Below are 24,960 nucleotides of genomic sequence, written 5' to 3'. Positions count from 1 at the left end.
AGGCCTCTCGTAATGGCATAATGGGGTGAAGTGCTTGTTATACTTTCTGCTTGAAACTTTGTTTGATTGTAGCTTTGAATCTCGGCAGAGGAACCGAAAGGCAGCAGTTCAAATTAAGTAAAAAGCGATCATTTGGGACGACGTCCTCGGTGCCGTAGTCGGCAGGATTCGAACCTGCGCGGGGAAACCCCAATGGATTTCTAGTTCATCGCCTTAACCACTCGGCCACGACTACCCTGACAGTGGTTTGGAACCACGCAGCTTCTCATTTGCTTCGAAATCGGTGCCTCTGCTGTGAACACTCTGGCACATAATCACATGGGTTCATGTGGAATAATTCCAATTGCAAACATTTTCGTGTCTGTCTCTGTGGCGCAATGGGCCAGCGCGTTCGGCTATTAAGTGAAAGGTTGGTGGTTCGAGCCCACCCAGCGACGTGAGTAACTTTTAATTTTTGCAAACTCATCTATTGTTTAAAAATGGAGTCTTTGATTCCGTGAAATGAACAGTGGTGAGCATACTGCTGCTGCCTTACTGTTTCCAATGGGAACAATCGCTTCATCGATCAGTCTTCTGCCAGGCAGCATGGATATTCTACATCCCTTATACCAATACTCCAAGTGCAGCGTTCTTGCATTAAAGTCCAGCAGGAAAATCGGCCACAGCGGATAATCCATTCTGAAAACCCTTTTCTACACTTTCCTCAGGTTTACACATACATGGATTAGAATGGAAAGCTTGCAACTATTACAATTGCCAGAGAACTGCAGCTTCCTTGCATCGCTCTGCACCCTGATCACATGACAACAACCAACCAATCACATAGAGCGGCGCGAGAACACCCCCATTGAATGTGTCCAATCAGGGCCTGAGGATTGAACTGCTCTGTCACATGCAGTTCCAGTACGTTGGAGGACTCAGCTGTGAGCGGATGACTTGTTGCTGTCGCTAGCGCCGCGGCCGGGAAGCGAGCAGCCCCTGCAATCTCTTGTTTTCAGCCAAATGCTAGATGTATAAATTTCTAATGACAAAATCTTTGACGCTAACTGATTTGGTAGCTGTATTTGAATGCGGTTTAGTGGCTCGCACGGGCCTTGTGATTTTCTTTTTGCGTACGGTTTGCAGTGTGTGATCGCTTTACAATTTGCGACTGAAATTAAATGCAATATCTGATTCAAATTGTTGCTTCATATGGCGTTCGGTCAAATTGAGGAAATTCGACACTACGAACGGCATTCAAATCGCCTTTTCTCTTGTGTGCTGCTTTTGTCCCTTTGTATGGCCGCGTGCCTCAGGGAATGTGGTTGGAGAATAAACCTTTGGCTGCATTGTTTTTCCTGCTGGTTGTCCATCCAGCTAAATATAGTTTTCTGTGGTGAAATCAATTCAGCAGACGCTACGAAGGAAGAACATATAAATTCTTTCATGGCTTGACTGGGCGGATTCTGAGAGGTTGTTTACCCTGGATGTGGAGCCCGAACTAGGGGTCAAACTTTCAGAATAAGGGGCCGGCCATTTAAGATTGAGATGAGGAGAAATTGCTTCATTGTAAGGGTTGTGTATCTTTGGAGTTTTCTAACGCAGAGGGATGTGGTGGTTCAGTCGTTGAGTACATTCCTAACTGAGATGGATATGTACATTACGGTAATCAAGGTATATGGGGCTAGGTCGGTAATTTTCAGTTGAGGTAGAGGATCAGCCATGATCTTATTGAATGGCGGAGCATGATCGAGGGCCGCATGGCCAAATCCTGCTCCTATTTCTTCTGATCTAATGTACCGATTTAGGCCGGCGGTGTTGAGAACTGTGGCTCGTCTGCCTTAGTTCATTAAATAAGCATCGCAGTAGGAAGCAGCATCAACTGGAAGATGGCTGCGTGGAAGACGTGCATTTTCTTCAATGGGTTGCAAAATAAAATATTTTCGACGGTTAAAATTGCTTTGACGGTTTCAAGAGCGTTAAATAACGTAGTATTCTCCTTTGGCTTTGGCCGCTCGTAATGTCATAATGGGGTGAAGTGCTTGTTATACTTTCTGCTTGAAACTTTGTTTGATTGTAGCTTTGAATCTCGGCAGAGGAACCGAAAGGCAGCAGTTCAAATTAAGTAAAAAGCGATCATTTTGGACGACGTCCTCGGTGCCGTAGTCGGCAGGATTCGAACCTGCGCGAGGAAACCCCAATGGATTTCTAGTCCATCGCCTTAACCACTCGGCCACGACTACCCTGACAGTGGTTTGGACCCACGCAGCTTCTCATTTGCTTCGAAATCGGTGCCTCTGCTGTGAACACTCTGGCACATAATCACATGGGTTCATGTGGAATAATTCCAATTGCAAAAATTTTCGTGTCTGTCTCTGTGGCGCAATGGGCCAGCGCGTTCGGCTGTTAACTGAAAGGTTGGTGGTTCGAACCCACCCAGAGACGTGAGTAATGTTTAATTTTTGCAAACTCATGTATTGTTTAAAAATGGAGTCTTTGATTCCGTGAAATGAACAGTGGTGAGCATACTGCTGCTGCCTTCCTGTTTCCAATGGGAACAATCGCTTCATCGATCAGTCTTCTGCCAGGCAGCATGGATATTCTACATCCCTTATACCAATACTCCAAGTGCAGCGTTCTTGCATTAAAATCCAGCACGAAAATCGGCCACAGTGGATAATCCATTCTGAAAACCCTTTTCTACACTTTCCTCAGGTTTACACATACATGGATTAGAATGGAAAGCTTGCAACTATTACAATTGCCCGAGAACTGCAGCTTCCTTGCATCGCTCTGCACCCTGATCACATGACAACAACCAACCAATCACATAGAGCGGCGCGAGAACACCCCCATTGAATGTGTCCAATCAGGGCCTGAGGATTGAACTGCTCTGTCACATGCAGTTCCAGTGCGTTGGAGGATTTGTTGCTGTCGCTAGCGCCGCGGCCGAGAAGCGAGCAGCCCCTGCAATCTCTTGTTTTCAGCCAAATGCTAGAGGTATGAATTTCTAATGGCAAAATCTTTGACGCTAACTGATTTGGTTGCTGTATTTGAATGCGGTTTAGTGCCTCGCACGGGCCTTGTGATTTTCTTTTTGCGTACGGTTTGCAGTGTGTGATCGCTTAACATTTTGCGACTGAAATTAAATGCAATATCTGATTCAAATTGTTGCTTCATATGGTGTTCGGTCAAATTGAGGAAATTCGACACTACGAACGGGATTCAAATCGCCTTTTCTCTTGTGTGCTGCTTTTGTCCCTTTGTATGGCCGCGTGCCTCAGGGAATGTGGTTGGAGAATAAATCTTTGGCTGCATTGTTTTTCCTGCTGGTTGTCCATCCAGCTAAACATAGTTTTCTGTGGTGAAATGAATTCAGCAGACGCTACGAAGGAAGAACATATAAATTCTTTCATGGCTTGACTGGGCGGATTCTGAGAGGTTGTTTACCCTGGCTGTGGAGCCCGAACTAGGGGTCAAAGTTTCAGAATAAGGGGCCGGCCATTTAAGATTGAGATGAGGAGAAATTGCTTCATTGTAAGGGTTGTGTATCTTTGGAGTTTTCTAACGCAGAGGGCTGTGGTGGTTCAGTCGTTGAGTACATTCCTAACTGAGATGGATATGTACATTACGGAAATCAAGGTATATGGGGCAAGGTCGGTAACTTTCAGTTGAGGTAGAGGATCAGCCATGATCTTATTGAATGGCGGAGCATGATCGAGGGCCGCATGGCCAAATCCTGCTCCTATTTCTTATGATCTAATGTAGCGATTTAGGCCGGCGGTGTTGAGAACTGTGGCTCGTCTGCCTTAGTTCATTAAATAAGCATCGCAGTAGGAAGCAGCATCAACTGGAAGATGGCTGCGCGGAAGACGTGCATTTTCTTCAATGGGTTGCAAAATAAAATATTTTCGACGGTTAAAATTGCTTTGACGGTTCCAAGAGCGTTAAATAACGTAGTATTCTCCTTTGGCTTAGGCCTCTCGTAATGTCATAATGGGGTGAAGTGCTTGTTGTACTTTCTGCTTGAAACTTTGTTTGATTGTAGCTTTGAATCTTGGCAGAGGAACCGAAAGGCAGCAGTTCAAATTAAGTAACAAGCGATCATTTGGGACGACGTCCTCGGTGCCGTAGTCGGCAGGATTCTAACCTGCGCGGGGAAACCCCAATGGATTTCTAGTCCATCGCCTTAACCACTCGGCCACGACTACCCTGACAGTGGTTTGGACCCACGCAGCTTCTCATTTGCTTCGAAATCGGTGCCTCTGCTGTGAACACTCTGGCACATAATCACATGGGTTCATGTGGAATAATTCCAATTGCAAACATTTTCGTGTCTGTCTCTGTGGCGCAATGGGCCAGCGCGTTCGGCTGTTAGCTGAAAGGTTGGTGGTTCGAGCCCACCCAGAGACGTGAGTAACTTTTAATTTTTGCAAACTCATCTATTGTTTAAAAATGGACTCTTTGATTCCGTGAAATGAACAGTGGTGAGCATACTGCTGCTGCCTTCCTGTTTCCAATGGGAACAATCGCTTCATCGATCAGTCTTCTGCCAGGCAGCATGGATATTCTACATCCCTTATACCAATACTCCAAGTGCAGCGTTCTTGCATTAAAATCCAGCAGGAAAATCGGCCACAGTGGATAATCCATTCCGAAAACCCTTTTCTACACTTTCCTCAGGTTTACACATACATGGATTAGAATGGAAAGCTTGCAACTATGACAATTGCCAGAGAACTGCAGCTTCCTTGCATCGCCCTGCACCCTGATCACATGACAACAACCAACCAATCACATAGAGCGGCGCGAGAACACCCCCATTGAATGTGTCCAATCAGGGCCTGAGGATTGAACTGCTCTGTCACATGCAGTTCCAGTGCGTTGGAGGATTTGTTGCTGTCGCTAGCGCCGCGGCCGAGAAGCGAGCAGCCCCTGCAATCTCTTGTTTTCAGCCAAATGCTAGAGGTATGAATTTCTAATGGCAAAATCTTTGACGCTAACTGATTTGGTTGCTGTATTTGAATGCGGTTTAGTGCCTCGCAAGGGCCTTGTGATTTTCTTTTTGTGTACGGTTTGCAGTGTGTGATCGCTTAACATTTTGCGACTGAAATTAAATGCAATATCTGATTCAAATTGTTGCTTCATATGGCGTTTGGTCAAATTGAGGAAATTCGACACTACGAACGGGATTCAAATCGCCTTTTCTCTTGTGTGCTGCTTTTGTCCCTTTGTATGGCCGCGTGCCTCAGGAAATGTGGTTGGAGAATAAATCTTTGGCTGCATTGTTTTTCCTGCTGGTTGTCCATTCAGCTAAACATAGTTTTCTGTGGTGAAATGAATTCAGCAGACGCTACGAAGGAAGAACATATAAATTCTTTCATGGCTTGACTGGGCGGATTCTGAGAGGTTGTTTACCCTGGCTGTGGAGCCCGAACTAGGGGTCAAAGTTTCAGAATAAGGGGCCGGCCATTTAAGATTGAGATGAGCAGAAATTGCTTCATTGTAAGGGTTGTGTATCTTTGGAGTTTTCTAAAGCAGAGGGCTGTGGTGGTTCTGTCGTTGAGTACATTCCTAACTGAGATGGATATGTACATTACGGAAATCAAGGAAAATGGGGCTAGGTTGGTAATTTTCAGTTGAGGTAGAGGATCAGCCATGATCTTATTGAATGGCGGAACATGATCGAGGGCCGCATGGCCAAATCCTGCTCCTATTTCTTATGATCTAATGTACCGATTTAGGCCGGCGGTGTTGAGAACTGTGGCTCGTCTGCCTTAGTTCATTAAATAAGCATCGCAGTAGGAAGCAGCATCAACTGGAAGATGGCTGCGCGGAAGACGTGCATTTTCTTCAATGGGTTGCAAAATAAAATATTTTCGACGGTTAAAATTGCTTTGACGGTTTCAAGAGCGTTAAATAACGTAGTATTCTCCTTTGGCTTAGGCCTCTCGCAATGTCATAATGGGGTGAAGTGCTTGTTATACTTTCTGCTTGAAACTTTGTTTGATTGCAGCTTTGAATCTCGGCAGAGGAACCGAAAGGCAGCAGTTCAAATTAAGTAAAAAGCAATCATTTGGGACGACGTCCTCGGTGCCGTAGTCGGCAGGATTCGAACCTGCGCGGGGAAATCCCAATGGATTTCTAGTCCATCGCCTTAACCACTCGGCCACGACTACCCTGACAGTGGTTTGGACCCACGCAGCTTCTCATTTGCTTCGAAATCGGTGCCTCTGCTGTGAACACTCTGGCACATAATCACATGGGTTCATATGGAATAATTCCAATTGCAAATATTTTCGTGTCTGTCTCTGTGGCGCAATGGGCCAGCGCGTTCGGCTGTTAATTGAAAGGTTGGTGGTTCGAGCCCACCCAGAGATGTGAGTAACTTTTAATTTTTGCAAACTCATCTATTGTTTAAAAATGGAGTCTTTGATTCCGTGAAATGAACAGTGGTGAGCTTACTGCTGCTGCCTTCCTGTTTCCAATGGGAACAATCGCTTCATCGATCAGTCTTCTGCCAGGCAGCATGGATATTCTACATCTCTTATACCAATACTCCAAGTGCAGCGTTCTTGCATTAAAATCCAGCAGGAAAATCGGCCACAGTGGATAATCCATTCTGAAAACCCTTTTCTACACTTTCCTCAGGTTTACACATACATGGATTAGAATGGAAAGCTTGCAACTATTACAATTGCCAGAGAACTGCAGCTTCCTTGCATCGCTCTGCACCCTGATCACATGACAACAACCAACCAATCACATAGAGCGGCGCGAGAACACCCCCATTGAATGTGTCTAATCAGGGCCTGAGGATTGAACTGCTCTGTCACATGCAGTTCCAGGAAGTTGGAGGACTCAGCTGTGAGCGGATGACTTGTTGCTGTCGCTCGCGCCGCGGTCGAGAAGCGAGCAGCCCCTGCAATCTCTTGTTTTCAGCCAAATGTTAGAGGTATGAATTTCTAATGACAAAATCTTTGACGCTAACTGATTTGGTTGCTGTATTTGAATGCGGTTTAGTGCCTCGCACGGGCCTTGTGATTTTCTTTTTGCGTACGGTTTGCAGTGTGTGATCGCTTAACATTTTGCGACTGAAATTAAATGCAATATCTGATTCAAATTGTTGCTTCATATGGCGTTCGGCCAAATTGAGCAAATTCGACACTACGAACGGGATTCAAATCGCCTTTTCTCTTGTGTGCTGCTTTTGTCCCTTTGTATGGCCGCGTGCCTCAGGGAATGTGGTTGGAGAATAAATCTTTGGCTGCATTGTTTTTCCTGCTGGTTGTCCATCCAGCTAAACATAGTTTTCTGTGGTGAAATGAATTCAGCAGACGCTACGAAGGAAGAACATATAAATTCTTTCATGGCTTGACTGGGCGGATTCTGAGAGGTTGTTTACCCTGGCTGTGGAGCCCGAACTAGGGGTCAAAGTTTCAGAATAAGGGGCCGGCCATTTAAGATTGAGATGAGGAGAAATTGCTTCATTGTAAGGGTTGTGTATCTTTGGAGTTTTCTAACGCAGAGGGCTGTGGTGGTTCAGTCGTTGAGTACATTCCTAACTGAGATGGATATGTACATTACGGAAATCAAGGCATATGGGGCAAGGTCGGTAACTTTCAGTTGAGGTAGAGGATCAGCCATGATCTTATTGAATGGCGGAGCATGATCGAGGGCCGCATGGCCAAATCCTGCTCCTATTTCTTATGATCTAATGTAGCGATTTAGGCCGGCGGTGTTGAGAACTGTGGCTCGTCTGCCTTAGTTCATTAAATAAGCATCGCAGTAGGAAGCAGCATCAACTGGAAGATGGCTGCGCGGAAGACGTGCATTTTCTTCAATGGGTTGCAAAATAAAATATTTTCGACGGTTAAAATTGCTTTGACGGTTTCAAGAGCGTTAAATAACGTATTATTCTCCTTTGGCTTAGGCCTCTCGTAATGTCATAATGGGGTGAAGTGCTTATTATACTTTCTGCTTGAAACTTTGTTTGATTGCAGCTTTGAATCTCGGCAGAGGAACCGAAAGGCAGCAGTTCAAATTAAGTAAAAAGCGATCATTTGGGACGACGTCCTCGGTGCCGTAGTCGGCAAGATTCGAACCTGCGTGGGGAAACCCCAATGGATTTCTAGTCCATCGACCTTAGCCACTCGGCCACGACTACCCTGACAGTGGTTTGGACCCACGCAGCTTCTCATTTGCTTCGAAATCGGTGCCTCTGCTGTGAACACTCTGGCACATAATCACATGGGTTCATGTGGAATAATTGCAATTGCAAACATTTTCGTGTCTGTCTCTGTGGCGCAATGGGCCAGCGCGTTCGGCTGTTAACTGAAAGGTTGGTGGTTCGAGCCCACCCAGAGACGTGAGTAACTTTTAATTTTTGCAAACTCATCTATTGTTTAAAAATGGAGTCTTTGATTCCGTGAAATGAACAGTGGTGAGCATACTGCTGCTGCCTTCCTGTTTCCAATGGGAACAATAGCTTCATCGATCAGTCTTCTGCCAGGCAGCATGGATATTCTACATCCCTTATACCAATACTCCAAGTGCAGCGTTCTTGCATTAAAATCCAGCAGGAAAATCGGCCACAGTGGATAATCCATTCTGAAAACCCTTTTCTACACTTTCCTCAGGTTTACACATACATGGATTAGAATGGAAAGCTTGCAACTATTACAATTGCCAGAGAACTGCAGCTTCCTTGCATCGCCCTGCACCCTGATCACATGACAACAACCAACCAATCACATAGAGCGGCGCGAGAACACCCCCATTGAATGTGTCCAATCAGGGCCTGAGGATTGAACTGCTCTGTCACATGCAGTTCCAGTAAGTTGGAGGACTCAGCTGTGACCGGATGACTTGTTGCTGTCGCTAGCGCCGCGGCCGAGAAGCGAGCAGCCCCTGCAATCTCTTGTTTTCAGCCAAATGCTAGAGGTATGAATTTCTAATGACAAAATCTTTGACGCTAACTGATTTGGTTGCTGTATTTGAATGCGGTTTAGTGCCTCGCACGGGCCTTGTGATTTTCTTTTTGCGTACGGTTTGCAGTGTGTGATCGCTTAACATTTTGCGACTGAAATTAAATGCAATATCTGATTCAAATTGTTGCTTCATATGGCGTTCGGTCAAATTGAGGAAATTCGACACTACGAACGGGATTCAAATCGCCTTTTCTCTTGTGTGCTGCTTTTGTCCCTTTGTATGGCCGTGTGCCTCAGGGAATGTGGTTGGAGAATAAATCTTTGGCTGCATTGTTTTTCCTGCTGGTTGTCCATCCAGCTAAACATAGTTTTCTGTGGTGAAATGAATTCAGCAGACGCTACGAAGGAAGAACATATAAATTCTTTCATGGCTTGACTGGGCGGATTCTGAGAGGTTGTTTACCCTGGCTGTGGAGCCCGAACTAGGGGTCAAAGTTTCAGAATAAGGGGCCGGCCATTTAAGATTGAGATGAGGAGAAATTGCTTCATTGTAAGGGTTGTGTATCTTTGGAGTTTTCTAACGCAGAGGGCTGTGGTGGTTCAGTCGTTGAGTACATTCCTAACTGAGATGGATATGTACATTACGGAAATCAAGGCATATGGGGCAAGGTCGGTAACTTTCAGTTGAGGTAGAGGATCAGCCATGATCTTATTGAATGGCGGAGCATGATCGAGGGCCGCATGGCCAAATCCTGCTCCTATTTCTTATGATCTAATGTAGCGATTTAGGCCGGCGGTGTTGAGAACTGTGGCTCGTCTGCCTTAGTTCATTAAATAAGCATCGCAGTAGGAAGCAGCATCAACTGGAAGATGGCTGCGCGGAAGACGTGCATTTTCTTCAATGGGTTGCAAAATAAAATATTTTCGACGGTTAAAATTGCTTTGACGGTTCCAAGAGCGTTAAATAACGTATTATTCTCCTTTGGCTTAGGCCTCTCGTAATGTCATAATGGGGTGAAGTGCTTGTTATACTTTCTGCTTGAAACTTTGTTTGATTGTCGCTTTGAATCTCGGCAGAGGAACCGAAAGGCAGCAGTTCAAATTAAGTAAAAAGCGATCATTTGGGACGACGTCCTCGGTGCTGTAGTCGGCAGGATTCAGAACCTGCGCGGGGAAACCCCAATGGATTTCTAGTCCATCGCCTTAACCACTCGGCCACGACTACCCTGACAGTGGTTTGGACCCACGCAGCTTCTCATTTGCTTCGAAATCGGTGCCTCTGCTGTGAACACTCTGGCACATAATCACATGGGTTCATGTGGAATAATTCCAATTGCAAACATTTTCGTGTCTGTCTCTGTGGCGCAATGGGCCAGCGCGTTCGGCTGTTAACTGAAAGGTTGGTGGTTCGAGCCCACCCAGAGACGTGAGTAACTTTTAATTTTTGCAAACTCATCTATTGTTTAAAAATGGAGTCTTTGATTCCGTGAAATGAACAGTGGTGAGCATACTGCTGCTGCCTTCCTGTTTCCAATGGGAACAATCGCTTCATCGATCAGTCTTCTGCCAGGCAGCATGGATATTCTACATCCCTTATACCAATACTCCAAGTGCAGCGTTCTTGCATTAAAATCCAGCAGGAAAATCGGCCACAGTGGATAATCCATTCTGAAAACCCTTTTCTACACTTTCCTCAGGTTTACACATACATGGATTAGAATGGAAAGCTTGCAACTATTACAATTGCCAGAGAACTGCAGCTTCCTTGCATCGCCCTGCACCCTGATCACATGACAACAACCAACCAATCACATAGAGCGGCGCGAGAACACCCCCATTGAATGTGTCCAATCAGGGCCTGAGGATTGAACTGCTCTGTCACATGCAGTTCCAGTAAGTTGGAGGACTCAGCTGTGACCGGATGACTTGTTGCTGTCGCTAGCGCCGCGGCCGAGAAGCGAGCAGCCCCTGCAATCTCTTGTTTTCAGCCAAATGCTAGAGGTATGAATTTCTAATGACAAAATCTTTGACGCTAACTGATTTGGTTGCTGTATTTGAATGCGGTTTAGTGCCTCGCACGGGCCTTGTGATTTTCTTTTTGCGTGCGGTTTGCAGTGTGTGATCGCTTAACATTTTGCGACTGAAATTAAATGCAATATCTGATTCAAATTGTTGCTTCATATGGCGTTCGGTCAAATTGAGGAAATTCGACACTACGAACGGGATTCAAATCGCCTTTTCTCTTGTGTGCTGCTTTTGTCCCTTTGTATGGCCACGTGCCTCAGGGAATGTGGTTGGAGAATAAATCTTTGGCTGCATTGTTTTTCCTGCTGGTTGTCCATCCAGCTAAGCATAGTTTTCTGTGGTGAAATGAATTCAGCAGACGCTACGAAGGAAGAACATATAAATTCTTTCATGGCTTGACTGGGCGGATTCTGAGAGGTTTTTTACACTGGCTGTGGAGCCCGAACTAGGGGTCAAAGTTTCAGAATAAGGGGCCGGCCATTTAAGATTGAGATGAGGAGAAATTGCTTCATTGTAAGGGTTGTGTATCTTTGGAGTTTTCTAACGCAGAGGGCTGTGGTGGTTCAGTCGTTGAGTACATTCCTAACTGAGATGGATATGTACATTACGGAAATCAAGGTATATGGGGCAAGGTCGGTAACTTTCAGTTGAGGTAGAGGTCAGCCATGATCTTATTGAATGGCGGAGCATGATCGAGGGCCGCATGGCCAAAGCCTGCTCCTATTTCTTATGATCTAATGTAGCGATTTAGGCCGGCGGTGTTGAGAACTGTGGCTCGTCTGCCTTAGTTCATTAAATAAGCATCGCAGTAGGAAGCAGCATCAACTGGAAGATGGCTGCGCGGAAGACGTGCATTTTCTTCAATGGGTTGCTAAATAAAATATTTTCGACGGTTAAAATTGCTTTGACGGTTTCAAGAGCGTTAAATAACGTAGTATTCTCCTTTGGCTTAGGCCTCTCGTAATGTCATAATGGGGTGAAGTGCTTGTTATACTTTCTGCTTGAAACTTTGTTTGATTGCAGCTTTGAATCTCGGCAGAGGAACCGAAAGGCAGCAGTTCAAATTAAGTAAAAAGCAATCATTTGGGACGACGTCCTCGGTGTCGTAGTCGGCAGAATTCGAACCTGCGCGGGGAAACCCCAATGGATTTCTAGTCCATCGCCTTAACCACTCGGCCACGACTACCCTGACAGTGGTTTGGACCCACGCAGCTTCTCATTTGCTTCGAAATCGGTGCCTCTGCTGTGAACACTCTGGCACATAATCACATGGGTTCATGTGGAATAATTCCAATTGCAAACATTTTCGTGTCTGTCTCTGTGGCGCAATGGGCCAGCGCGTTCGGCTGTTAACTGAAAGGTTGGTGGTTCGAGCCCACCCAGAAACGTGAGTAACTTTTAATTTTTGCAAACTCATCTATTGTTTAAAAATGGAGTCTTTGATTCCGTGAAATGAACAGTGGTGAGCATACTGCTGCTGCCTTCCTGTTTCCAATGGGAACAATCGCTTCATCGATCAGTCTTCTGCCAGGCAGCATGGATATTCTACATCCCTTACACCAATACTCCAAGTGCAGCGTTCTTGCATTAAAATCCAGCAGGAAAATCGGCCACAGTGGATAATCCATTCTGAAAACCCTTTTCTACACTTTCCTCAGGTTTACACATACATGGATTAGAATGGAAAGCTTGCAACTATTACAATTGCCAGAGAACTGCAGCTTCCTTGCATCGCCCTGCACCCTGATCACATGACAACAACCAACCAATCACGTAGAGCGGCGCGAGAACACCCCCATTGAATGTGTCCAATCAGGGCCTGAGGATTGAACTGCTCTGTCACATGCAGTTCCAGTAAGTTGGAGGACTCAGCTGTGACCGGATGACTTGTTGCTGTCGCTAGCGCCGCGGCCGAGAAGCGAGCAGCCCCTGCAATCTCTTGTTTTCAGCCAAATGCTGGAGGTATGAATTTCTAATGACAAAATCTTTGACGCTAACTGATTTGGTTCCTGTATTTGAATGCGGTTTAGTGCCTCGCACGGGCCTTGTGATTTTCTTTTTGCGTGCGGTTTGCAGTGTGTGATCGCTTAACATTTTGCGACTGAAATTAAATGCAATATCTGATTCAAATTGTTGCTTCATATGGCGTTCGGTCAAATTGAGGAAATTCGACACTACGAACGGGATTCAAATCGCCTTTTCTCTTGTGTGCTGCTTTTGTCCCTTTGTATGGCCGTGTGCCTCAGGGAATGTGGTTGGAGAATAAATCTTTGGCTGCATTGTTTTTCCTGCTGGTTGTCCATCCAGCTAAACATAGTTTTCTGTGGTGAAATGAATTCAGCAGACGCTACGAAGGAAGAACATATAAATTCTTTCATGGCTTGACTGGGCGGATTCTGAGAGGTTGTTTACCCTGGCTGTGGAGCCCGAACTAGGGGTCAAAGTTTCAGAATAAGGGGCCGGCCATTTAAGATTGAGATGAGGAGAAATTGCTTCATTGTAAGGGTTGTGTATCTTTGGAGTTTTCTAACGCAGAGGGCTGTGGTGGTTCAGTCGTTGAGTACATTCCTAACTGAGATGGATATGTACATTACGGAAATCAAGGCATATGGGGCAAGGTCGGTAACTTTCAGTTGAGGTAGAGGATCAGCCATGATCTTATTGAATGGCGGAGCATGATCGAGGGCCGCATGGCCAAATCCTGCTCCTATTTCTTATGATCTAATGTAGCGATTTAGGCCGGCGGTGTTGAGAACTGTGGCTCGTCTGCCTTAGTTCATTAAATAAGCATCGCAGTAGGAAGCAGCATCAACTGGAAGATGGCTGCGCGGAAGACGTGCATTTTCTTCAATGGGTTGCAAAATAAAATATTTTCGACGGTTAAAATTGCTTTGACGGTTCCAAGAGCGTTAAATAACGTATTATTCTCCTTTGGCTTAGGCCTCTCGTAATGTCATAATGGGGTGAAGTGCTTGTTATACTTTCTGCTTGAAACTTTGTTTGATTGTCGCTTTGAATCTCGGCAGAGGAACCGAAAGGCAGCAGTTCAAATTAAGTAAAAAGCGATCATTTGGGACGACGTCCTCGGTGCTGTAGTCGGCAGGATTCGAACCTGCGCGGGGAAACCCCAATGGATTTCTAGTCCATCGCCTTAACCACTCGGCCACGACTACCCTGACAGTGGTTTGGACCCACGCAGCTTCTCATTTGCTTCGAAATCGGTGCCTCTGCTGTGAACACTCTGGCACATAATCACATGGGTTCATGTGGAATAATTCCAATTGCAAACATTTTCGTGTCTGTCTCTGTGGCGCAATGGGCCAGCGCGTTCGGCTGTTAACTGAAAGGTTGGTGGTTCGAGCCCACCCAGAGACGTGAGTAACTTTTAATTTTTGCAAACTCATCTATTGTTTAAAAATGGAGTCTTTGATTCCGTGAAATGAACAGTGGTGAGCATACTGCTGCTGCCTTCCTGTTTCCAATGGGAACAATCGCTTCATCGATCAGTCTTCTGCCAGGCAGCATGGATATTCTACATCCCTTATACCAATACTCCAAGTGCAGCGTTCTTGCATTACAATCCAGCAGGAAAATCGGCCACAGTGGATAATCCATTCTGAAAACCCTTTTCTACACTTTCCTCAGGTTTACACATACATGGATTAGAATGGAAAGCTTGCAACTATTACAATTGCCAGAGAACTGCAGCTTCCTTGCATCGCCCTGCACCCTGATCACATGACAACAACCAACCAATCACGTAGAGCGGCGCGAGAACACCCCCATTGAATGTGTCCAATCAGGGCCTGAGGATTGAACTGCTCTGTCACATGCAGTTCCAGTAAGTTGGAGGACTCAGCTGTGACCGGATGACTTGTTGCTGTCGCTAGCGCCGCGGCCGAGAAGCGAGCAGCCCCTGCAATCTCTTGTTTTCAGCCAAATGCTGGAGGTATGAATTTCTAATGACAATATCTTTGACGCTAACTGATTTGGTTCCTGTATTTGAATGCGGTTTAGTGCCTCGCACGGGCCTTGTGATTTTCTTTTTGCGTGCGGTTTGCAGTGTGTGATCGCTTAACATTTTGCGACTGAAATTAAATGCAATATCTGATTCAAATTGTTGCTTCATATGGCGTTCGGTCAAATTGAGGAAATTCGACACTACGAACGGGATTCAAATCGCCTTTTCTCTTGTGTGCTGCTTTTGTCCCTTTGTATGGCCGTGTGCCTCAGGGAATGTGGTTGGAGAATAAATCTTTGGCTGCATTGTTTTTCCTGCTGGTTGTCCATCCAGCTAAACATAGTTTTCTGTGGTGAAATGAATTCAGCAGACGCTACGAAGGAAGAACATATAAATTCTTTCATGGCTTGACTGGGCGGATTCTGAGAGGTTGTTTACCCTGGCTGTGGAGCCCGAACTAGGGGTCAAAGTTTCAGAATAAGGGGCCGGCCATTTAAGATTGAGATGAGGAGAAATTGCTTCATTGTAAGGGTTGTGTATCTTTGGAGTTTTCTAACGCAGAGGGCTGTGGTGGTTCAGTCGTTGAGTACATTCCTAACTGAGATGGATATGTACATTACGGAAATCAAGGCATATGGGGCAAGGTCGGTAACTTTCAGTTGAGGTAGAGGATCAGCCATGATCTTATTGAATGGCGGAGCATGATCGAGGGCCGCATGGCCAAATCCTGCTCCTATTTCTTATGATCTAATGTAGCGATTTAGGCCGGCGGTGTTGAGAACTGTGGCTCGTCTGCCTTAGTTCATTAAATAAGCATCGCAGTAGGAAGCAGCATCAACTGGAAGATGGCTGCGCGGAAGACGTGCATTTTCTTCAATGGGTTGCAAAATAAAATATTTTCGACGGTTAAAATTGCTTTGACGGTTCCAAGAGCGTTAAATAACGTATTATTCTCCTTTGGCTTAGGCCTCTCGTAATGTCATAATGGCGTGAAGTGCTTGTTATACTTTCTGCTTGAAACTTTGTTTGATTGTCGCTTTGAATCTCGGCAGAGGAACCGAAAGGCAGCAGTTCAAATTAAGTAAAAAGCGATCATTTGGGACGACGTCCTCGGTGCTGTAGTCGGCAGGATTCGAACCTGCGCGGGGAAACCCCAATGGATTTCTAGTCCATCGCCTTAACCACTCGGCCACGACTACCCTGACAGTGGTTTGGACCCACGCAGCTTCTCATTTGCTTCGAAATCGGTGCCTCTGCTGTGAACACTCTGGCACATAATCACATGGGTTCATGTGGAATAATTCCAATTGCAAACATTTTCGTGTCTGTCTCTGTGGCGCAATGGGCCAGCGCGTTCGGCTGTTAACTGAAAGGTTGGTGGTTCGAGCCCACCCAGAAACGTGAGTAACTTTTAATTTTTGCAAACTCATCTATTGTTTAAAAATGGAGTCTTTGATTCCGTGAAATGAACAGTGGTGAGCATACTGCTGCTGCCTTCCTGTTTCCAATGGGAACAATCGCTTCATCGATCAGTCTTCTGCCAGGCAGCATGGATATTCTACATCCCTTATACCAATACTCCAAGTGCAGCGTTCTTGCATTACAATCCAGCAGGAAAATCGGCCACAGTGGATAATCCATTCTGAAAACCCTTTTCTACACTTTCCTCAGGTTTACACATACATGGATTAGAATGGAAAGCTTGCAACTATTACAATTGCCAGAGAACTGCAGCTTCCTTGCATCGCCCTGCACCCTGATCACATGACAACAACCAACCAATCACATAGAGCGGCGCGAGAACACCCCCATTGAATGTGTCCAATCAGGGCCTGAGGATTGAACTGCTCTGTCACATGCAGTTCCAGTAAGTTGGAGGACTCAGCTGTGACCGGATGACTTGTTGCTGTCGCTAGCGCCGCGGCCGAGAAGCGAGCAGCCCCTGCAATCTCTTGTTTTCAGCCAAATGCTAGAGGTATGAATTTCTAATGACAAAATCTTTGACGCTAACTGATTTGGTTGCTGTATTTGAATGCGGTTTAGTGCCTCGCACGGGCCTTGTGATTTTCTTTTTGCGTGCGGTTTGCAGTGTGTGATCGCTTAACATTTTGCGACTGAAATTAAATGCAATATCTGATTCAAATTGTTGCTTCATATGGCGTTCGGTCAAATTGAGGAAATTCGACACTACGAACGGGATTCAAATCGCCTTTTCTCTTGTGTGCTGCTTTTGTCCCTTTGTATGGCCACGTGCCTCAGGGAATGTGGTTGGAGAATAAATCTTTGGCTGCATTGTTTTTCCTGCTGGTTGTCCATCCAGCTAAGCATAGTTTTCTGTGGTGAAATGAATTCAGCAGACGCTACGAAGGAAGAACATATAAATTCTTTCATGGCTTGACTGGGCGGATTCTGAGAGGTTTTTTACACTGGCTGTGGAGCCCGAACTAGGGGTCAAAGTATCAGAATAAGGGGCCGGCCATTTAAGATTGAGATGAGGAGAAATTGCTTCATTGTAAGGGTTGTGTATCTTTGGAGTTTTCTAACGCAGAGGGCTGTGGTGGTTCAGTCGTTGAGTACATTCCTAACTGAGATGGATATGTACATTACGGAAATCAAGGTATATGGGGCAAGGTCGGTAACTTTCAGTTGAGGTAGAGGATCAGCCATGATCTTATTGAATGGCGGAGCATGATCGAGGGCCGCATGGCCAAATCCTGCTCCTATTTCTTATGATCTAATGTAGCGATTTAGGCCGGCGGTGTTGAGAACTGTGGCTCGTCTGCCTTAGTTCATTAAATAAGCATCGCAGTAGGAAGCAGCATCAACTGGAAGATGGCTGCGCGGAAGACGTGCATTTTCTTCAATGGGTTGCTAAATAAAATATTTTCGACGGTTAAAATTGCTTTGACGGTTTCAAGAGCGTTAAATAACGTAGTATTCTCCTTTGGCTTAGGCCTCTCGTAATGTCATAATGGGGTGAAGTGCTTGTTATACTTTCTGCTTGAAACTTTGTTTGATTGCAGCTTTGAATCTCGGCAGAGGAACCGAAAGGCAGCAGTTCAAATTAAGTAAAAAGCAATCATTTGGGACGACGTCCTCGGTGCCGTAGATCGGCAGGATTCGAACCTGCGCGGGGAAACCCCAATGGATTTCTAGTCCATCGCCTTAACCACTCGGCCACGACTACCCTGACAGTGGTTTGGACCCACGCAGCTTCTCATTTGCTTCGAAATCGGTGCCTCTGCTGTGAACACTCTGGCACATAATCACATGGGTTCATGTGGAATAATTCCAATTGCAAACATTTTCATGTCTGTCTCTGTGGCGCAATGGGCCAGCGCGTTCGGCTGTTAACTGAACGGTTGGTGGTTCGAGCCCACCCAGAAACGTGAGTAACTTTTAATTTTTGCAAACTCATCTATTGTTTAAAAATGGAGTCTTTGATTCCGTGAAATGAACAGTGGTGAGCATACTGCTGCTGCCTTCCTGTTTCCAATGGGAACAATCGCTTCATCGATCAGTCTTCTGCCAGGCAGCATGGATATTCTACATCCCTTATACCAATACTCCAAGTGCAGCGTTCTTGCATTAAAATCCAGCAGGAAAATCGGCCACAGTGGATAATCCATTCTGAAAACCCTTTTCTACACTTTCCTCAGGTTTACACATACATGGATTAGAATGGAAAGCTTGCAACTATTACAATTGCCAGAGAACTGCAGCTTCCTTGCATCGCCCTGCACCCTGATCACATGACAACAACCAACCAATCACATAGAGCGGCGCGAGAACACCCCCATTGAATGTGTCCAATCAGGGCCTGAGGATTGAACTGCTCTGTCACATGCAGTTCCAGTAAGTTGGAGGACTCAGCTGTGACCGGATGACTTGTTGCTGTCGCTAGCGCCGCGGCCGAGAAGCGAGCAGCCCCTGCAATCTCTTGTTTTCAGCCAAATGCTGGAGGTATGAATTTCTAATGACAAAATCTTTGACGCTAACTGATTTGGTTCCTGTATTTGAATGCGGTTTAGTGCCTCGCACGGGCCTTGTGATTTTCTTTTTGCGTGCGGTTTGCAGTGTGTGATCGCTTAACATTTTGCGACTGAAATTAAATGCAATATCTGATTCAAATTGTTGCTTCATATGGCGTTCGGTCAAATTGAGGAAATTCGACACTACGAACGGGATTCAAATCGCCTTTTCTCTTGTGTGCTGCTTTTGTCCCTTTGTATGGCCGCGTGCCTCAGGGAATGTGGTTGGAGAATAAATCTTTGGCTGCATTGTTTTTCCTGCTGGTTGTCCATCCAGCTAAACATAGTTTTCTGTGGTGAAATGAATTCAGCAGACGCTACGAAGGAAGAACATATAAATTCTTTCATGGCTTGACTGGGCGGATTCTGAGAGGTTGTTTACCCTGGCTGTGGAGCCCGAACTAGGGGTCAAAGTTTCAGAATAAGGGGCCGGCCATTTAAGATTGAGATGAGGAGAAATTGCTTCATTGTAAGGGTTGTGTATCTTTGGAGTTTTCTAACGCAGAGGGCTGTGGTGGTTCAGTCGTTGAGTACATTCCTAACTGAGATGGATATGTACATTACGGAAATCAAGCTATATGGGGCAAGGTCGGTATCTTTCAGTTGAGGTAGAGGATCAGACATGATCTTATTGAATGGCGGAGCATGATCGAGGGCCGCATGGCCAAATCCTGCTCCTATTTCTTATGATCTAATGTAGCGATTTAGGCCGGCGGTGTTGAGAACTGTGGCTCATCTGCCTTAGTTCATTAAATAAGCATCGCAGTAGGAAGCAGCATCAACTGGAAGATGGCTGCGCGGAAGACGTGCATTCTCTTCAAAGGGTTGCAAAATAAAATATTTTCGACGGTTAAAATTGCTTTGACGGTTCCAAGAGCGTTAAATAACGTAGTATTCTCCTTTGGCTTAGGCCTCTCGTAATGTCATAATGGGGTGAAGTGCTTGTTATACTTTCTGCTTGAAACTTTGTTTTATTGTAGCTTTGAATCTCAGCAGAGGAACCGAAAGGCAGCAGTTCAAATTAAGTAAAAAGCGATCATTTGGGACGACGTCCTCGGTGCCGTAGTCAGCAAGATTCGAACCTGCACGGGGAAACCCCAATGGATTTCTAGTCCATCGCCTTAACCACTCGGCCACGACTACCCGGACAGTGGTTTGGACCCACGCAGCTTCTCATTTGCTTCGAAATCGGTGCCTCTGCTGTGAACACTCTGGCACATAATCACATGGGTTCATGTGGAATAATTCCAATTGCAAACATTTTGGTATCTGTGGCGCAATGGGCCAGCGCGTTCGGCTGTTAACTGAAAGGTTGGTGGTTCGAGCCCACCCAGAGACGTGAGTAACTTTTAATTTTTGCAAACACATCTATTGTTTAAAAATGGAGTCTTTGATTCCGTGAAATGAACAGTGGTGAGCATACTGCTGCTGCCTTCCTGTTTCCAATGGGAACAATCGCTTCATCGATCAGTCTTCTGCCAGGCAGCATGGATATTCTACATCCCTTATACCAATACTCCAAGTGCAGCGTTCTTGCATTAAAATCCAGCAGGAAAATCGGCCACAGTGGATAATCCATTCTGAAAACCCTTTTCTACACTTTCCTCAGGTTTACACATACATGGATTAGAATGGAAAGCTTGCAACTATTACAATTGCCAGAGAACTGCAGCTTCCTTGCATCGCCCTGCACCCTGATCACATGACAACAACCAACCAATCACATAGAGCGGCGCGAGAACACCCCCATTGAATGTGTCCAATCAGGGCCTGAGGATTGAACTGCTCTGTCACATGCAGTTCCAGTAAGTTGGAGGACTCAGCTGTGACCGGATGACTTGTTGCTGTCGCTAGCGCCGCGGCCGAGAAGCGAGCAGCCCCTGCAATCTCTTGTTTTCAGCCAAATGCTAGAGGTATGAATTTCTAATGACAAAATCTTTGACGCTAACTGATTTGGTTGCTGTATTTGAATGCGGTTTAGTGCCTCGCACGGGCCTTGTGATTTTCTTTTTGCGTGCGGTTTGCAGTGTGTGATCGCTTAACATTTTGCGACTGAAATTAAATGCAATATCTGATTCAAATTGTTGCTTCATATGGCGTTCGGTCAAATTGAGGAAATTCGACACTACGAACGGGATTCAAATCGCCTTTTCTCTTGTGTGCTGCTTTTGTCCCTTTGTATGGCCGCGTGCCTCAGGGAATGTGGTTGGAGAATAAATCTTTGGCTGCATTGTTTTTCCTGCTGGTTGTCCATCCAGCTAAACATAGTTTTCTGTGGTGAAATGAATTCAGCAGACGCTACGAAGGAAGAACATATAAATTCTTTCATGGCTTGACTGGGCGGATTCTGAGAGGTTGTTTACCCTGGCTGTGGAGCCCGAACTAGGGGTCAAAGTTTCAGAATAAGGGGCCGGCCATTTAAGATTGAGATGAGGAGAAATTGCTTCATTGTAAGGGTTGTGTATCTTTGGAGTTTTCTAACGCAGAGGGCTGTGGTGGTTCAGTCGTTGAGTACATTCCTAACTGAGATGGATATGTACATTACGGAAATCAAGGTATATGGGGCAAGGTCGGTAACTTTCAGTTGAGGTAGAGGATCAGCCATGATCTTATTGAATGGCGGAGCATGATCGAGGGCCGCATGGCCAAATCCTGCTCCTATTTCTTATGATCTAATGTAGCGATTTAGGTAGGCGGTGTTGAGAACTGTGGCTCGTCTGCCTTAGTTCATTAAATAAGCATCGCAGCAGGAAGCAGCATCAACTGGAAGATGGCTGCGCGGAAGACGTGCATTTTCTTCAATGGGTTGCAAAATAAAATATTTTCGACGGTTAAAATTGCTTTGACGGTTCCAAGAGCGTTAAATAACGTAGTATTCTCCTTTGGCTTAGGCCTCTCGTAATGTCATAATGGGGTGAAGTGCTTGTTATACTTTCTGCTTGAAACTTTGTTTGATTGTAGCTTTGAATCTCGGCAGAGGAACCGAAAGGCAGCAGTTCAAATTAAGTAAAAAGCGATCATTTGGGACGACGTCCTCGGTGCCGTAGTCGGCAGGACTTCGAAACTGCGCGGGGAAACCCCAATGGATTTCTAGTCCATCGCCTTAACCACTCGGCCACGACTACCTTGACAGTGGTTTGGACCCACGCTGCTTCTCATTTGCTTCGAAATCGGTGCCTCTGCTGTGAACACTCTGGCACATAATCACATGGGTTCATGTGGAATAATTCCAATTGCAAACATTTTCGTGTCTGTCTCTGTGGCGCAATGGGCCAGCGTGTTCGGCTGTTAACTGAAAGGTTGGTGGTTCGAGCCCACCCAGAGACGTGAGTAACTTTTAATCTTTGCAAACTCATCTATTGTTTAAAAATGGAGTCTTTGATTCCGTGAAATGAACAGTGGTGAGCATACTGCTGCTGCCTTCCTGTTTCCAATGGGAACAATCGCTTCATCGATCAGTCTTCTGCCAGGCAGCATGGATATTCTACATCCCTTATACCAATACTCCAAGTGCAGCGTTCTTGCATTAAAATCCAGCAGGAAAATCGGCCAGAGTGGATAATCCATTCTGAAAACCCTTTTCTACACTTTCCTCAGGTTTACACATACATGGATTAGAATGGAAAGCTTGCAACTATTACAATTGCCAGAGAACTGCAGCTTCCTTGCATCGCCCTGCACCCTGATCACATGACAACAACCAACCAATCACATAGAGCGGCGCGAGAACACCCCCATTGAATGTGTCCAATCAGGGCCTGAGGATTGAACTGCTCTGTCACATGCAGTTCCAGTACGTTGGAGGACTCAGCTGTGAGCGGATGACTTGTTGCTGTCGCTAGCGCCGCGGCCGGGAAGCGAGCAGCCCCTGCAATCTCTTGTTTTCAGCCAAATGCTAGATGTATGAATTTCTAATGACAAAATCTTTGACGCTAACTGATTTGGTAGCTGTATTTGAATGCGGTTTAGTGGCTCGCACGGGCCTTGTGATTTTCTTTTTGCGTACGGTTTGCAGTGTGTGATCGCTTTACAATTTGCGACTGAAATTAAATGCAATATCTGATTCAAATTGTTGCTTCATATGGCGTTCGGTCAAATTGAGGAAATTCGACACTACGAACGGCATTCAAATCGCCTTTTCTCTTGTGTGCTGCTTTTGTCCCTTTGTATGGCCGCGTGCCTCAGGGAATGTGGTTGGAGAATAAACCTTTGGCTGCATTGTTTTTCCTGCTGGTTGTCCATCCAGCTAAACATAGTTTTCTGTGGTGAAATCAATTCAGCAGACGCTACGAAGGAAGAACATATAAATTCTTTCATGGCTTGACTGGGCGGATTCTGAGAGGTTGTTTACCCTGGATGTGAAGCCCGAACTAGGGGTCAAACTTTCAGAATAAGGGGCCGGCCATTTAAGATTGAGATGAGGAGAAATTGCTTCATTGTAAGGGTTGTGTATCTTTGGAGTTTTCTAACGCAGAGGGCTGTGGTGGTTCAGTCGTTGAGTACATTCCTAACTGAGATGGATATGTACATTACGGAAATCAAGCTATATGGGGCAAGGTCGGTATCTTTCAGTTGAGGTAGAGGATCAGACATGATCTTATTGAATGGCGGAGCATGATCGAGGGCCGCATGGCCAAATCCTGCTCCTATTTCTTATGATCTAATGTAGCGATTTAGGCCGGCGGTGTTGAGAACTGTGGCTCATCTGCCTTAGTTCATTAAATAAGCATCGCAGTAGGAAGCAGCATCAACTGGAAGATGGCTGCGCGGAAGACGTGCATTCTCTTCAAAGGGTTGCAAAATAAAATATTTTCGACGGTTAAAATTGCTTTGACGGTTCCAAGAGCGTTAAATAACGTAGTATTCTCCTTTGGCTTAGGCCTCTCGTAATGTCATAATGGGGTGAAGTGCTTGTTATACTTTCTGCTTGAAACTTTGTTTTATTGTAGCTTTGAATCTCAGCAGAGGAACCGAAAGGCAGCAGTTCAAATTAAGTAAAAAGCGATCATTTGGGACGACGTCCTCGGTGCCGTAGTCAGCAAGATTCGAACCTGCACGGGGAAACCCCAATGGATTTCTAGTCCATCGCCTTAACCACTCGGCCACGACTACCCGGACAGTGGTTTGGACCCACGCAGCTTCTCATTTGCTTCGAAATCGGTGCCTCTGCTGTGAACACTCTGGCACATAATCACATGGGTTCATGTGGAATAATTCCAATTGCAAACATTTTGGTATCTGTGGCGCAATGGGCCAGCTCGTTCGGCTGTTAACTGAAAGGTTGGTGGTTCGAGCCCACCCAGAGACGTGAGTAACTTTTAATTTTTGCAAACACATCTATTGTTTAAAAATGGAGTCTTTGATTCCGTGAAATGAACAGTGGTGAGCATACTGCTGCTGCCTTCCTGTTTCCAATGGGAACAATCGCTTCATCGATCAGTCTTCTGCCAGGCAGCATGGATATTCTACATCCCTTATACCAATACTCCAAGTGCAGCGTTCTTGCATTAAAATCCAGCAGGAAAATCGGCCACAGTGGATAATCCATTCTGAAAACCCTTTTCTACACTTTCCTCAGGTTTACACATACATGGATTAGAATGGAAAGCTTGCAACTATTACAATTGCCAGAGAACTGCAGCTTCCTTGCATCGCCCTGCACCCTGATCACATGACAACAACCAACCAATCACATAGAGCGGCGCGAGAACACCCCCATTGAATGTGTCCAATCAGGGCCTGAGGATTGAACTGCTCTGTCACATGCAGTTCCAGTAAGTTGGAGGACTCAGCTGTGACCGGATGACTTGTTGCTGTCGCTAGCGCCGCGGCCGAGAAGCGAGCAGCCCCTGCAATCTCTTGTTTTCAGCCAAATGCTAGAGGTATGAATTTCTAATGACAAAATCTTTGACGCTAACTGATTTGGTTGCTGTATTTGAATGCGGTTTAGTGCCTCGCACGGGCCTTGTGATTTTCTTTTTGCGTGCGGTTTGCAGTGTGTGATCGCTTAACATTTTGCGACTGAAATTAAATG

General features: G+C 45.6%; 15 non-coding genes across 15 annotated transcripts; 6 read left to right on the top strand and 9 right to left on the bottom strand.

The window, feature by feature from the left end:
• Positions 1–153: 153 nt before the first annotated feature.
• trnas-aga (transfer RNA serine (anticodon AGA)) lies at positions 154–235 on the bottom strand. The gene has a single exon. It is a non-coding gene; the product is annotated as a tRNA-Ser (tRNA).
• Positions 236–2,140: 1,905 nt separating this feature from the next.
• Positions 2,141–2,222, bottom strand: trnas-aga (transfer RNA serine (anticodon AGA)). The gene has a single exon. It is a non-coding gene; the product is annotated as a tRNA-Ser (tRNA).
• A 128-nt stretch (positions 2,223–2,350) lies between these two features.
• On the top strand, positions 2,351–2,424 carry trnan-guu (transfer RNA asparagine (anticodon GUU)). Its single transcript has one exon. It is a non-coding gene; the product is annotated as a tRNA-Asn (tRNA).
• A 1,684-nt stretch (positions 2,425–4,108) lies between these two features.
• Positions 4,109–4,190, bottom strand: trnas-aga (transfer RNA serine (anticodon AGA)). The gene has a single exon. It is a non-coding gene; the product is annotated as a tRNA-Ser (tRNA).
• A 1,886-nt stretch (positions 4,191–6,076) lies between these two features.
• trnas-aga (transfer RNA serine (anticodon AGA)) lies at positions 6,077–6,158 on the bottom strand. Its single transcript has one exon. It is a non-coding gene; the product is annotated as a tRNA-Ser (tRNA).
• Positions 6,159–8,274: 2,116 nt separating this feature from the next.
• trnan-guu (transfer RNA asparagine (anticodon GUU)) lies at positions 8,275–8,348 on the top strand. The gene has a single exon. It is a non-coding gene; the product is annotated as a tRNA-Asn (tRNA).
• A 1,703-nt stretch (positions 8,349–10,051) lies between these two features.
• trnas-aga (transfer RNA serine (anticodon AGA)) lies at positions 10,052–10,134 on the bottom strand. The gene has a single exon. It is a non-coding gene; the product is annotated as a tRNA-Ser (tRNA).
• A 128-nt stretch (positions 10,135–10,262) lies between these two features.
• Positions 10,263–10,336, top strand: trnan-guu (transfer RNA asparagine (anticodon GUU)). Its single transcript has one exon. It is a non-coding gene; the product is annotated as a tRNA-Asn (tRNA).
• A 1,702-nt stretch (positions 10,337–12,038) lies between these two features.
• Positions 12,039–12,120, bottom strand: trnas-aga (transfer RNA serine (anticodon AGA)). The gene has a single exon. It is a non-coding gene; the product is annotated as a tRNA-Ser (tRNA).
• A 1,905-nt stretch (positions 12,121–14,025) lies between these two features.
• Positions 14,026–14,107, bottom strand: trnas-aga (transfer RNA serine (anticodon AGA)). The gene has a single exon. It is a non-coding gene; the product is annotated as a tRNA-Ser (tRNA).
• Positions 14,108–14,235: 128 nt separating this feature from the next.
• trnan-guu (transfer RNA asparagine (anticodon GUU)) lies at positions 14,236–14,309 on the top strand. Its single transcript has one exon. It is a non-coding gene; the product is annotated as a tRNA-Asn (tRNA).
• Positions 14,310–16,012: 1,703 nt separating this feature from the next.
• trnas-aga (transfer RNA serine (anticodon AGA)) lies at positions 16,013–16,094 on the bottom strand. Its single transcript has one exon. It is a non-coding gene; the product is annotated as a tRNA-Ser (tRNA).
• A 128-nt stretch (positions 16,095–16,222) lies between these two features.
• On the top strand, positions 16,223–16,296 carry trnan-guu (transfer RNA asparagine (anticodon GUU)). Its single transcript has one exon. It is a non-coding gene; the product is annotated as a tRNA-Asn (tRNA).
• A 1,703-nt stretch (positions 16,297–17,999) lies between these two features.
• Positions 18,000–18,082, bottom strand: trnas-aga (transfer RNA serine (anticodon AGA)). Its single transcript has one exon. It is a non-coding gene; the product is annotated as a tRNA-Ser (tRNA).
• A 4,097-nt stretch (positions 18,083–22,179) lies between these two features.
• trnan-guu (transfer RNA asparagine (anticodon GUU)) lies at positions 22,180–22,253 on the top strand. Its single transcript has one exon. It is a non-coding gene; the product is annotated as a tRNA-Asn (tRNA).
• The last annotated feature ends 2,707 nt before the right edge of the window (positions 22,254–24,960 follow it).

The sequence above is a fragment of the Somniosus microcephalus genome, unplaced genomic scaffold, assembly GCF_052327205.1.
Source record: "Somniosus microcephalus isolate GS21.2 unplaced genomic scaffold, FLI_Smic_1.0 unresolved_chr9, whole genome shotgun sequence".
In the NCBI taxonomy this organism is placed as follows: Eukaryota; Metazoa; Chordata; class Chondrichthyes; order Squaliformes; family Somniosidae; genus Somniosus; species Somniosus microcephalus.
This window is presented reverse-complemented; position numbering and strand designations above follow the sequence as displayed.